The following is a 13,510-nucleotide window of genomic DNA, read 5'->3' on the forward strand; positions in this document are numbered from 1 at the left end:
CCTATATATCCATCCACCCATCCAACTATAAACACATGGAAACACATACAAATACATAAAAGACATATATATATAATATAAAATGTGTACAAAATTTATACATGTATGTGAGTGTGTATAGAAACATGTCTGTTATACAACACACCATCAGGATGAAACACTAATCTCTGTATCTTGTCAAGAGACATAAATGAGTCTTCTAGTGACTCTGCTAGTGATATACTTTGTTCTTCTGTGTGTGTGTGTTAGCCTCTCAGTCGTGTCTGACTCTTTGTAAACCCATGGACTGTAGCCTGCCAGGTTCCTCTGTCCATAGGATTCTCCAGGCAAGAATACTGGACTGGGTTGCCATGCCCTTCTCCAGGGGATTCTTTCCAACCCAGGGATCGAACCCAGGTCTCCTGCATTGCAGGCAGATTCTTTTCCATTTAAGCTACCCAGGGAGTGATTAAAAAACAGCCAGATGTAAATACCAAGCATGAAAAGGATTTCAGCCATTAAGGGCCTCTACATAAAAGGTAGACAGGATATGAACACAGATGACAATGAGAAAGCCCTGAGGTGATGAAAAGGATGGATAAGCTAACTCTGACTCGGGAACTTGACCAAGCTTTTCAGAGAAGCTAACACATAAGCTGAGTTTTGAGGAAGAACTTCTCAGTCAAAGATAGTAAGGGAGTGAAGAGCAGTCTTAGGATCAACAGAACCTAGTTGGTGATCCTGAGTTAAATTCAAGGTGACATTCTTCTCAATGACTAAATGTCTTTGTTTAATTTTTGCTGAGTCTATACAGACCAAATATTTTTAAACTATGAAAGTACACCTTGGAGGTTCTGATATCTATGAATATTTTCTTATTATGTATGCTCTGTTTCTCCAAAGGATAGATGATTTGAAAGTGCAAAAATACCTAAATCTCATCAAGCTAAGTAGATAAAATAGAAGCTTTTAAATCCACTAGTTCTAATTGCTTCTCAAATAAGTTTCAGTTTCCTTACTGTGCATCTCTGAGATATTAAAACTATTTTTCTTCTCCCTGTTTTTTTTCTTTTTCCTTTCTCCCTGTTAAAGCAGGTATTCATTGTAGAGGGAGGTAAGGAGAGGGAGAGTTGAAGTCAGAAGCAGCCTGCAAAGACCTCCCTGCTTCTGTTTCCAAAAACCTAAGCCCTTTGAAGAAATTAAAGGGTTTTTGGAGGAAGTAAAAGAGGAAAGAAGAGTCCTCTGCAGAGGGAATAAGTGGTTTCCCCAATGGAGGGGCAGGGGAGAGAGATTCCTTGAACTTGAATATGCATGTGTTCATGCTATATCATGTCAGTTGTGTCTGACTCTTTGTAACCTATGGACCATAGCCCACCAGGCTCCTCTGTCCATAGGATTCTCCAGACAAGAATACTGGAGTGGGCTGCCAAGCACTCATCCAAGGGACCTTCCCGACCCAGGGATCAAACTCGTGCCTCTTATGTCTACCCGCTTTGGCAGGCAGGTTCTTTCCCACTAGCACCACCTGGGAAGCCCTGGCCTGGAATAAGAGAGAAGGAACAATTTTCAGAGATAAAGGATTTTCAGGCATGTCTAAGAGGATGCGGCCCTAAAGTTTAAGCTTCCTCATGACCCGTTTATGTCATTTAGGATTTGTTTAGTTGTGAGTCACCGAACCTTCCCCCACCACCCTCCTCCTGCCGCCCTCCGACCACCATTTAAACTGGTAACACAACAAAGGAGATTAACAGAAATTCAGAAGGAGGGCTTCAGAGATGGTTTGCTTCTCGGTTTCAAGATGTCACCAAGATTGTTCTTTACCCCATTTACCTATTCTGCCTTCTAAAATGGTACTTCATTCTAAAACTGCAATACTCTTCTGGCCATCAAATGGCTCTAAGCTACTATCTGAGCTACAGGCTTCCTCACTTCCTGCCCATGAAACAGGGTGGGTTTCTGTCATGGAATTCTAAGCAAGAGTCACAATTCACTCTGATTGTACTGAAATAGGTTGAGTATTCAGCACGGATGGCGGCTAAGGGCCTTTCTCCATCAGTGCTCATTGGCTTAAATCACTAAGGACCTATCGCATGAGTTCAGAGTTGCCTTAGCCTCTATCAAAGCACATGGGTTGTGTGGATAAAGGTGGACATCTGAACCAAAATCTGGACTCAATTAGCAAAGAGGAAGGGGTGAAAAGAAAGACATAGGTAGATAACTGACAAATGTCCACTACATTGTCAGCAGAAACGGGCAGACCTGCAGGAGCAGCTCAGAGAGAAACCACGGGTGTTGCAGCAGTTACCTGTGAGGACACGTGACCACACAATGTGTAGGCTGCCTTGTCACCGAACTATGAGATATCTCTGGAGGTGGTTGAAGTGATTGAGGGGAAAAAAAAAGAACACTAAAAATGACTAAGTTTACTTGTGCTGCTAGCCTGACAATTGATCTACAGAAAAACGGAGATTCATCCCTTAGAGTTTGTTCAGTGGCAAGTAATAACATTTCCGGCTTTTACAAGTTCTCAAGATGGGGTACTTAGTAACTCAGGTGTGATTTCTGGGCCCCTGTCCTACATTGCTTCTTGGGTCTTTGTTTTCCAATAATCTCAGGGCCTAGTATCTCCATCATGATTCTGAAGTTTAGAGCATCCCTGAGTTAGAGCTTTCTTTGCCAAACCTCCTTAACCATCCACATTGTGTTGATATACAGGCCAGGAAAATAGATTTACTCTGATTAGAAAACTCATTTGGGAATAGTAGAATTTTTCCATTTCTGGGCAAGTCTATCCCGTTGTTGATTTTTGTCTAAAAGCTGTTAATTTTAGAATCAGATGTGCTGGTCATAACCAAGAGCATGTCAGGAAAAGCTGAGGGTCACAGTATAACAAGTGGTTTCCAGAAGGAAATATATTGGCCAGTTTAGATGATATGAGACTCAGGGTAAGGAACTAGAACGGAGCGCTTGGTAATACTCTGGTGACAGATGGTTTGCGGGGTGAAAGAAGGGAGATAAGTCAGCCTGGAGCTATAAAGAAAAATGGAGAAGGCTGGAGTCAGCAGCTGAATTTCAGCTAAAGGCATTTTGTGCCCATTTATCTAAATCAGGCCTTTGAGGTATGTTTACCAGGTAATCCTCAATCCTGAGACTTTGACGCTTGCATCTGAAGAAAAGTTAGATTAATGACCCCCCAAATGTCTGTAAACCATATTTCTCACAGTAAATTTTTTTTTTCTGACATCTGAGGCCAATGGTTAACACTGCAAAGCTCTTTCCACATGTACAAAAAACTTGCTAGCCTCCAAATCAGAGAAGTTTCTAGACAGTAGAGACTTAAATTCATAGACCTGTCGGTAGGCATTCTCTTTACCTGCCACTTTTTTTTTTTTTTTAATTGTTCTTTTATTTCCTGGGAGTTGAAACACAGTCATGGGTTACTTTACAGGAGATGCATACGTAAGCTTTGTGGTATTAAGGTTTATTACAACCTGCCAACACTATTCCCTACCAGAGAGCTCAGCTTTATGACCTTACCTCAGTGGTGGGAGACACGGTTAGACTTTAGAGAAGATAAATCTAAGCAAGGTGACATTTATTTTGAGAACAGGCTATGGAAGCCTGAGCCTGGGGCAGGACCTATTCAAAAACTTCCCCAGAGTGATAGCTAAAATACAACACCAAGATATATTTGCATAAATATACTAGGCAAGTTATGGATGCCAGATTTGAACAAGTCTGGCTAAGAAGAATTTAAGGGGAGGTCTCAGGTAACCAATGAGAAGAGAGTGGCTGTCCGGTTGGGTCTTTAGGGTAGATATAATATAGAAATTGGATGCTACCAGTGTGTTCTCTCTTTCTCTCTCCCTCTTCGTAAACTTCTGTCTCTGTCTCTCTCTGTGGGAAGCCTCATTTTCTCAGATGAGCTTGCTCCACGAGGCAGGAAATTCATATGGCAACCACTCTTTCTCTCCTCTCTCAGAACTCTACTGCACAGCTGGAATGCAATTCCTCTCCATTCCACAAACTCCAGTGTGAAAAATCCTGAGGAGTGCTTGTATTTGGCTTAGTCTGACTCAGGTGTCAGCCTGTAAACTGTACATCAAGTCCCCAAGAAGAGTTTTTAAAATAAAGATTTCTCATGTCCCACACACCCAAGATTCTGATTCATTCAGTCTAGGGCATGGTTCAGGGATCTGTGTTTATTATTATTATTATTACTAGCTTGCCAGGTAATTTCAATGAGTAATTTCAGTCAACTGTGTGACCATGGATGCTATGACTGGCAGTAATCCTCAGAATGTGGTTGGAATGGGGAGAGAAACAGTTCCCCCAAAGAAGAAGAATGCTCCTTCTGCCAGTTCTAATGTGCATACAAAAAAAAAAAAGCTAACTATTTCATATGTAGAGACTGGAAGTGAAAGATCATTAGAATAAAATATTTAAAAGCACCTGAAGCAAATATCATAGCCAAAAGCTATTGAACAGAAAAGAAAACACTAACCGCTTGTCTAGCCAGGAGCTAAATTCTTGTGAGCTAAAAAAGGGCGGAGAAGGCAATGGCACCCCACTCCGGTATTCTTGCCTGGAAAATCCCATGGATGGAGGAGCCTGGAAGCCTGCATGCAGTCCATGGGGTCACTGAGGGTCAGACACGACTGAGCGACTTCACTTTCACTTTTCACTTTCATGCATTGGAGAAGAACTGGCAACCCACTCCAGTGTTCTTGCCTGGAGAATCCCAGGGACGGGGGAGCCTGATAGGCTGCCGTCTATGGGGTCGCACAGAGTCAGACATGACTGAAGTCATTTAGCAGCAACAAAGAAGGGAAAACAGAGCTACAAAAAGTTTGGAGTTATTCTAGAGAAAGATATGGCTGCAAACTCAAGGGCAGACTCCATTTATATACTTAAAATGCATTAATAATTGGGAACATATGCCTTTTGGAGATCACTTAAGAAGCTTATCATTTGCCATAAAAACAAAAACAAAAACAAAAACAAAAACAAAACTCTCTCCCTCTCTCTCTCTCTCTCACACACACACAAACACACACAGAAAAGCAGAAGCATACGTTTGCCACTTGACCTAGGCCTAGAATCATGGCCTAAAGTTAACCAAGAGTGACATCTTCGAAAAAAAGAATGAGGCTTAGATAAAGGTGCATTTATACACTTGATAAAAACTAACATTGAGCATCTATGCTGTTCCATGAACTATTTAAGGCATTTTACACGTTATTTCTCTTTTTCACAACAGTGGTGGACAACAGACACTAGTATTACATTCATCATGAAGAAAGCTGAGGCTTAGGAGGTTAAGTCATTTGTTCAAGGTCACGTAGAAAGTGGCCCATTCTGGATTCAAAAGAAGTCTGAACTCAAAATTGTGCTTCTTTTGACTGCTTATGTGAATCTATACTTGTTCTAGAAAACTTGCAATACCTTCCACAAAGCCAATAACACTTTGATCAAAATTCACACATATTAAGTAAATATTTTTACATCTAAATACACACTTACGTTTGGATGATATCTATATCTGTAAACATACATATGTGTGTATACATTTCAAACACACTAAAATATACACTGATAACTGCAAATGCATAAAATTTAGAGTTTAAGAAGATTATCTAGCATTAAAATTATTTAACTAAAATAGAACAAGACTGTACTATAGCTGACTATATGAAATCCCATCAAATATCTTCAGGACTCTGGCTTTTTATTCCTGTTACTACTAATTTGAAATAGCTAAAGAGATCCAGAAGAAAATCTGAAATTTAGAAACCTAAAGCCTCTACATTGCTTGAAGCAACAGACCCTTAATTCCATTTGAATTTAGGAATTTTCATCTTCATGGAAACTCGATAGTGTGAGACAAATAAATTTGGCCTGATTCAGACACCCAAGGAATTTCTAGTTAATTTGAAGCCTGGATTAGTCTGGAGAGTTCATCACTAGACAAGTTTAGTTGGTTACTGCTTACCTGCAGTTTACAAATACTGCTTAAAAAAATTCCCAAGTTATCCACCTGACACCCCAAACTCAGTTCATCTGCAGGAATCACTTTTCTCTGCCCTATAGATATGTTGATTTTGGCATGGGTCTAATAATAAGTAACAAAATCAATGATTTATACTTAGGAATATGGCTCAGCTCTTAAAAAAAAAATTGCAAAAGAATATCCCCGACGTGTCAGACAGAATATTCAAATAGTGTCACATGGCCATACATTCTGCAGCTGTCAGGAAAACACTCCAAATGTTCTTTTTCTTTTTTTGGAGGCTGTGGTAGGGGTCGGCAGATGGTCAGATAGTCACTTCAACATCTCTGCTAAACTGTAGTCATGCATGCTGGTCAGGGTTATGAAGGCATGATGAATCTATTATCCATGCTGGGTCAACTGGCTTCTCTTGATACAAACCATATTAGGGATACATAACCTATTAATTTCATTCGTGAATAATGGACAAATCATTCAGAGGCACAGACATTATACTCAGCTACCTTTATTAATGTCACAAGAGTTGAGGGTGTCAGGAAGGCTTGAAATATCGCAGGTGTCCATGGCTGAGAAGCGCAGATTGTGTAAATGAAAGGAATTTGTTGGGCTATTGTCTAGGCCTCTTTGACATCTTTGCTCTCTCTGGCATTTTCTCATCCTACAAAACATCAGAATCTGTTCTAAGATTCTTAAAATATTTTGAATCATCTCCTCCACCATCATCATTGGCAGCATTTAGTCATTAATTTATGGCACCCCACTCCAGTACTCTTGCCTGGAAAATCCTATGGATGGAGGAGTCTGGTAGGCTGCAGTCCATGGGGTCGGGAAGAGTCGGACAGGACTGAGCGACTTCACTTTCACTTTTCACTTTCCTGCATTGGAGAAGGAAATGGCAACCCACTCCAGTGTTCTTGCCTGGAGAATCCCAGGGATGGGGGAGCCTGGTGGTCTGCTGTCTATGGGGTCGCACAGAGTCAGACACGACTGAAGTGACTTAGCAGCAGCAGCAGCAGTCATTAATTTTCTGTCTTAAAGGGCACATCTGCATTGTCTGCTGAATCCTGTACACCCAATACTGCAGCTAAAGTGATCTTTTTTAAACACAAGTATGATTATGTTACTTTTTTCTGCCTAAAATTTTCCAAAGGCTCGCCATTGTCTCCAAGATACAATTTAAAATTTAAATGTTATCCAAGGCATCTATGTTTCCAGTCCTTTCCATCCTTCCTGCCTGCTTTTTCTCTCTCTCTGTCTGAGTCTCACTTCAAAACTTGAGCCACAGCCATCCTGAACTGTTGCTACCTGCAGTTCCTTGAGCATGTCACTTTGCCATGGACCCCTGCACATTTGCACTCGCTGTTTCCTGAGAGGTCCGCTTCTCCTTCCTTGTCCATGGCCAGTTTCCCTTCACCCTTCAGGTACGATGCCTCAGAGAAGTACTCCATTCTGGGCTGGGTAGTCACTGCATTCTGTTCTTCATTATGGTTTCTGCCCATTTACTTTTCTGTGTCCTCCCCCAGGTGGTGAAAGTCTACGAAACAAGGGCTGTACTCAGCGCCCTTGTTCAAAAAGTGTTGGACACCTAAGTGTCCATAAGACAGGTGTGGGATTCACCATGTGCGGCAAAGCAGCCAATGCATCGGCTGATGCTACTATAGGGAAGGAGTCATCAACGTGCCCTCAAATTGGGCAGTGGTTTTCCCTTTTCTTTTAATATTGTCATAGGAATATAAAGAACACTACAATAAAATTCCTTCCATCAAGGAACTCACATTTCAGTGGAAAAGACATTTTCTTCATCATTTACTGTGAGAAATTCTCTACTTGTGTTAATTTATGCAGGGGAAACTTTCCCAAGAGGGGAAGTCAAGAAAAATTTCTTGGAGGAAAAAACACTTGAGCTTAATTTGGTGCAATTTAACTCAGTGGCAATGAGCTTAGGTTTTCATGTCTGGTGGGCATGGAGCTGAATCCCAGTTCTGTCTTTAACTAACACTGTGACTTTTGACATGTGACTTAATTTTTGAGTTTAATTTAAACTCATTTAAATTATGTGTTCTAATGTGTTAAATGAAGTCAGCAATATCCACCTCACCGGGATGTTACTAAATGTGATTAGCTTATTACTAAACTAAATGTTACAGAGATGAAATGCATAAAAAATGTGAGCTGTAACACATATAGCAAAGACCATAACTTCCTTATTGTGTTCCTTTGTTTAGTCATGTCCAACTCTCTGAGACCCCATGGACTGTAGCCTGTCAGGATCCTCTGTCCATGGAATTTTCCAGACAAGAATAATGGACTGAGTTGCCATTTTATACTTCAGAGGATCTTCCCAACCCAGGAATTGAACCTACATCTCTCACATGTCCTGTACTGGCAGGCTGATTCATTGGATGTCTAACATCAATTCAAATAATGGGGAGAAAGAACAGGGAAAGCTGGTATGAAAAGAATTCCTGTTGGATTGATGTAAATTGTTCATTGAGACTAAGAAGCTAGGTTTTAAGCTTCCTCAGTGATCCTATAAATAATGCTTGTGAGAACTATCAAATTAGCATGAAGGAAATGTTAAGAATAATAAGGATGCATGCTATTCTAAACCTTTATATTAACTCCTTTAACAACCATAACAGAAGGGATAGGCTACCCACTCCAGTATTCTTGGGCTTCCTTTGTGGCTCTGCTAGTCAAGAATCCGCTGGCAATGTGGGAGACCTGGGTTCCATCCCTGGGTTGGAAAGATCCCCTGGAGAAGAGAAAGGCTACCCACTCCAGTATTCTGGCCTGGAGAATTCCATGGACTGGATAGTTCATGGGGTTGCAAAGAGTCAGACACTACTGAGCGACTTTCAATAATCACAAAGGCGTAGGAAGTGGTTGCAAATACCTTAGTCTCATTTCCAGATGTGGAAATTGAGACACAGAAACGTTAAGTACTCAACTCAAAGTAATTTGACCAGTAAGTGACAGAGCCAAACACAGGCCATATGTCCCTGTTTCGCTGTACGTGCAGTGACTGAGCACAGGTATAAACCCGAATGGTCACTGAATGCATACTGCATTTCAGACACTGTTCTAGGCGAACTGGATATAGAGTTGACTATATATTTACATATAGCATATATTTAAGGAGGAGATAGATGTTAACAAAGTAAACAATACATAAATGAAATACATAAATACTATACATTTCAGATGTTAGTAAGGACAATTATATGACAATAAAACTATGAGAAGGAAAAAAAAAGTAATGGGGAAGCTACACTAACTTCATTGGAGTACAAAGGGGAGATTTTTCTGAGAAGGAGACATTTGAGTTGATATTTCAATGATGAAATGAGCAAATCTTATAAAGAGCCGAGAGGAGATTTTCCCAAGCACATAGAATATCATATATAAATGCCTCAGGTGGGTAAAGCTTGGCATGTGAGGAATGATGAGAAAGTCAGTGTGGTCAGAGTAAACTGTTCTAGGAGTTGAAGGTTAGGCCATAATGTTGGGGAAAGCAGCAGAGGTCAGATCATATACAGCCTTATAGGTAATGAGTGTAATTATCATCTCTTGGAGGGTTTTAGGAATAAAAGGTGGTATGATCAGGTTTCTACTTCAAAAAAGATCACTCTGGCTACCTTCTGGAAAAGAATGGGCAGAAGCAGAAGCTATTACTGTGGTCCAGGCATGGCGTGATATTGATTTGGACCAAGAGTCAGCAGAGTGCTAAGATGTGACTGATTTTGAAATATATTTTTACGGTAGCACCAATAAGACTTTTGCCAGATACCAAGGGAAAAAGAGTAATTATACAAGACTTCTCGATACATTATTTTTGGCCTGAATTACAAGGAATATTATAGAGTCAATGAGTTCAGATGACGAATATTAAGAGAGAAGCAGCTTAGGCCCTGAGGACAGGAAGTACAGGGAAATCATGAATTCTGTTAGGAATATATCAAATTTGGGTACTGGGTTTCTGGAGTGTTCCTACATTTAGAGGAAGAACCAGCAAGGAGACTGAGAAAGGGCACCGATGAGATGGTAAATAAACAGGAGAGTGCTTTGTTCTGGAAGGCAAGAAATTAACACCTTTGAGGAAGGAGGCAGTGACAGACACATCAAGCACTGCTGAGAAGTCAGGACTGAGAACTGAGGCTTGTACTGAGCAAGATGGAACTTGCTGTAACTTTGACAGGGACCGTTTTAGAGCTACTGTGAGGATGAAAACATGAATAGGTTAACATAAGAAAAGGAAGTACTAAAGTGGAGTTAATGCAGACCGTTTTCCTAGATTTCAGTTAAGCTCAATAGAACAATGAGGCAATAATGGATGAGGAACATTGGGACACATTTTTTTTAAGATGGGAGCTATTATCATGCTAAATTAAATTTATCTAGAAAAAAAAAAAAAAAAAGGGCAAGAGAGAAACTGATATTACAGGAGAGAGAGGAGAAAACTCCAGAAGCAAATTCCTTAAATGGACAAGAGGTTATGGAGTCCAAGTTACAAGCGAAGAGCTGGCCTTGGAAAGAATCAGGGAACAAAGAGAGCACACTAGTGAATCTGGTGGTAGGAAGTAAGGCGGTTTTCATTTGATGGCTTAGATTTTCTCAAGGACATATGGAGAGAAATTAATAGTTAAGAGCAAGGATGAGGGAGGGGGTGTTTGAGATTTGAGGAGATGAAATGAGATAGGAAACTATTTTCCCAGAGACCGAGAAAAGGATTTTTCTAAAGAAATTGCTAAGAACTGGTTGGTTGTTTTGAGAGTTCGTTTGAAGCCAACAGTTATACATTTAAAGGGAGATGACTAGGTGCTTCTCTTGCCATGTCTAGTTGCTCAGGCGCTGGCATGGAGTAATTAGGAAGGTGTAAGTTTAACCACGGTAGGTTAATGAGGGCTGAGATGACCACAAAAGAAGAGAGAGAGGAGGAAAAATGCTGAGTGTGTAAGACAGAAAATTAGAGTGATGGACCAGGAAACATAGGCCAAGGGGAGGAGGGAAGTGAGTGAAATCAGATTCAAGGTCCCAGAGGGGAGAGGAGGTGTACTAGAACAAATGATAAGGACACAGAGGCGGTGGTGCTCAGAGAAGGCGATGCTCAACAGAGAGGTCTTGGAAGGGGTACAGCTAAGGGCAAGGATAAGCTTCAGACTGTGACTGAGACCCTTAGGGTGGGAAGTACAGGAGGTGAGACGGCATGCAAGCTCATGAAGCGAGTGCGAACACACACGAGAACCCAGCACTGTTTGACTCATAGAGAATGTTCTACCTCACATCACTGTTGGCGTCTATTTCTGAGCTATAAAACCAGGTAACTAAATGGTGTTACAGTCAAGACATATATATGTGTGGGGTCTGGGGGGAGAGAGGTTGACGTCATAAGGGTAAGATCCGTGCCGTGGAAAGAGACCCCATGCGCAGAAGGCAGCGCTATTGCCACCTTTCAGTTCTTACTGGCGTTTAAACAAAGGCCTCCCACTTTGATTTTGCATATTTTCCTACAATTTACATAGCTATTTCTGGACAGATGATTAGTGCTTTAGGAGAAATATCTTCTCTTTCCTCATTTGGGTTGATTTTCCATAAACCTCACTTTTATCCATTTTGCATGCCTTTAAAATAATTTATCAAAGTTCATAATGGAAGTTTTAAAGAACTCATCTGTCAAACACTTACCTTTTAATGTAAATTTCCTTTTAAAGCCATTCACAATAAAAATTAGGCTGGACGTAAGAAATTACCTGACTAGTAAAACTGAATCATTAGTAAACTGAAGAAGAAAAAAAAAAAGTTTAAATGTAGATTTAGAGTCTGAATTCATGCTTGGATGAAAGCACAGAAAAAAATACTTACATGTTTATTTCTTAATGTAAATGTATTGCATATTTTCCTGGAGGAGGAAATTGCAATCTAGTCCAGTATTCTTGCCTGAAAAATCCCATGGACAGAGGAGCATGATGGGCTACAGTCCGAAGGGTAACAAAGAGTTGGGCATGACTGAGCATCTGAGCACTCACACATTGCATGTTTATTATGGAAAGTGTAGAAAATAAATCTAGACAAAAAGAAGTAACTAACAATTACCTCAAAATCCTTAACAAGAGTTAATAATTTTTAACATTTTGGTATGTATCCTTATTATGAATGTATATTATGCATACACAGATGAAGGTGAAAGAGGAGAGTGAAAAGCTGGCTTAAAACTCAACATTCATATAATTAAGATCATGGCATCTAGTTCCATAACTTCATGGCAAATAGATGAGGAAACAATGGAAACAGTGACAGACTTTATTTTCTTGGGCTCCAAAATCACTGTGGAGGTTACTGTAGCCATGAAATTAAAAGACACTTGTTTCTTGGAAGAAAAGCTATGACAACCTAGACAGAATACTAAAAAGCAGAGACATTACTTTGCCAACAAAGGTTCATTTAGTCAAAGCTAAGATTTTTTCCAGTAGTCATGTATGACTATGAGAGTTGGACCAGAAAGAAGGCTGAGCACTGAATAACTTATGCTTTTGAACTGTGGTGCTGGAGAAGACTCTTTAGAGTCCCTTAGACTGCAAGCAGATCCAACCAGGCCATCCTAAAGGAAATCAGTCCTGAATATTCACTGGAAGGACTGTTGCTGAAGCTCCAATACTTTGGCCACTTGATGCAAAGAGTCAACTCATTGGACATGATGCTGGGAAAGACTGAGGGCAACAGAAGGGGGAGACACAGGATGAGATGGTTGGATGGCATCATCAACTTAATGGACATAAGTCTGATCAAATTCCAGGAAACAGTCAAGGACAGAGAAGCCTGGTGTGCTGCAGTCCTCGAGGTGGCAAAGCATCAGACATGATGGAGTGATGCAGCAACAACAAATGGCTGCTCCAATTTCCAGGCCCACTCAATGGCAGCGAATATTAATCTTCCTTTTAAATGTTTTGCCAATTGGGTTGAGAAAAACTGTTTAGTACCATTGTTTGTTTAATAGTAAGGCTGAGCAAGGTTCTGGATGCTATTGGCCTTTTCTTTTTTGATGAATGTCCTGTTAATACCTTTCAGTCACCTTTTTCTAGGCGTTCTTTGGCCTTTTTCTAGGAGTTCTTTGGCCTTTTTCTAGGCAGTCTTTGGCCTTTTTCTTATTCTTCTCTAAAATGCCTTTATATTTTAGGCTTAGGTACACAAAATTTCCCTAATTTTTCAAATCTTTGCCAAGGCCTGAACAACATGTTTTCAGAACTCTGCAGGGTTGCTTTTTTTTCCTCTATGAGGGAGGTTTTAAAATCCATCACATATTATTTTAAACTAAGGAAAAAAAAAAAAAGAAAGAAAAAGCATGGTAATGGTAGTTAAGAAGATCATATTAATATCACATAAATGAAAATACAGTATAACATATCTTAAAATGTATAGCAAAAGATTAATAATGAAAACAATAGGAAAAAAGTATTGATCCCTGGGTCAGGAAGATCCCTTGGAGAATGGAATGGCAACCCACTCTAGTATTCTTGCCTGGGA

General features: G+C 40.2%; 1 protein-coding gene across 10 annotated transcripts in view; it reads right to left on the reverse strand.

Annotated features, from left to right (window-relative positions):
* DLG2 (discs large MAGUK scaffold protein 2) overlaps nt 1-13,510 on the reverse strand; it is a 1,420,652-nt gene that overhangs the window by 774,843 nt on the left and 632,299 nt on the right. The window lies entirely within an intron of this gene.

This window comes from Bubalus kerabau, chromosome 5, assembly GCF_029407905.1.
Source record: "Bubalus kerabau isolate K-KA32 ecotype Philippines breed swamp buffalo chromosome 5, PCC_UOA_SB_1v2, whole genome shotgun sequence".
Taxonomy (NCBI): domain Eukaryota; kingdom Metazoa; phylum Chordata; class Mammalia; order Artiodactyla; family Bovidae; genus Bubalus; species Bubalus kerabau.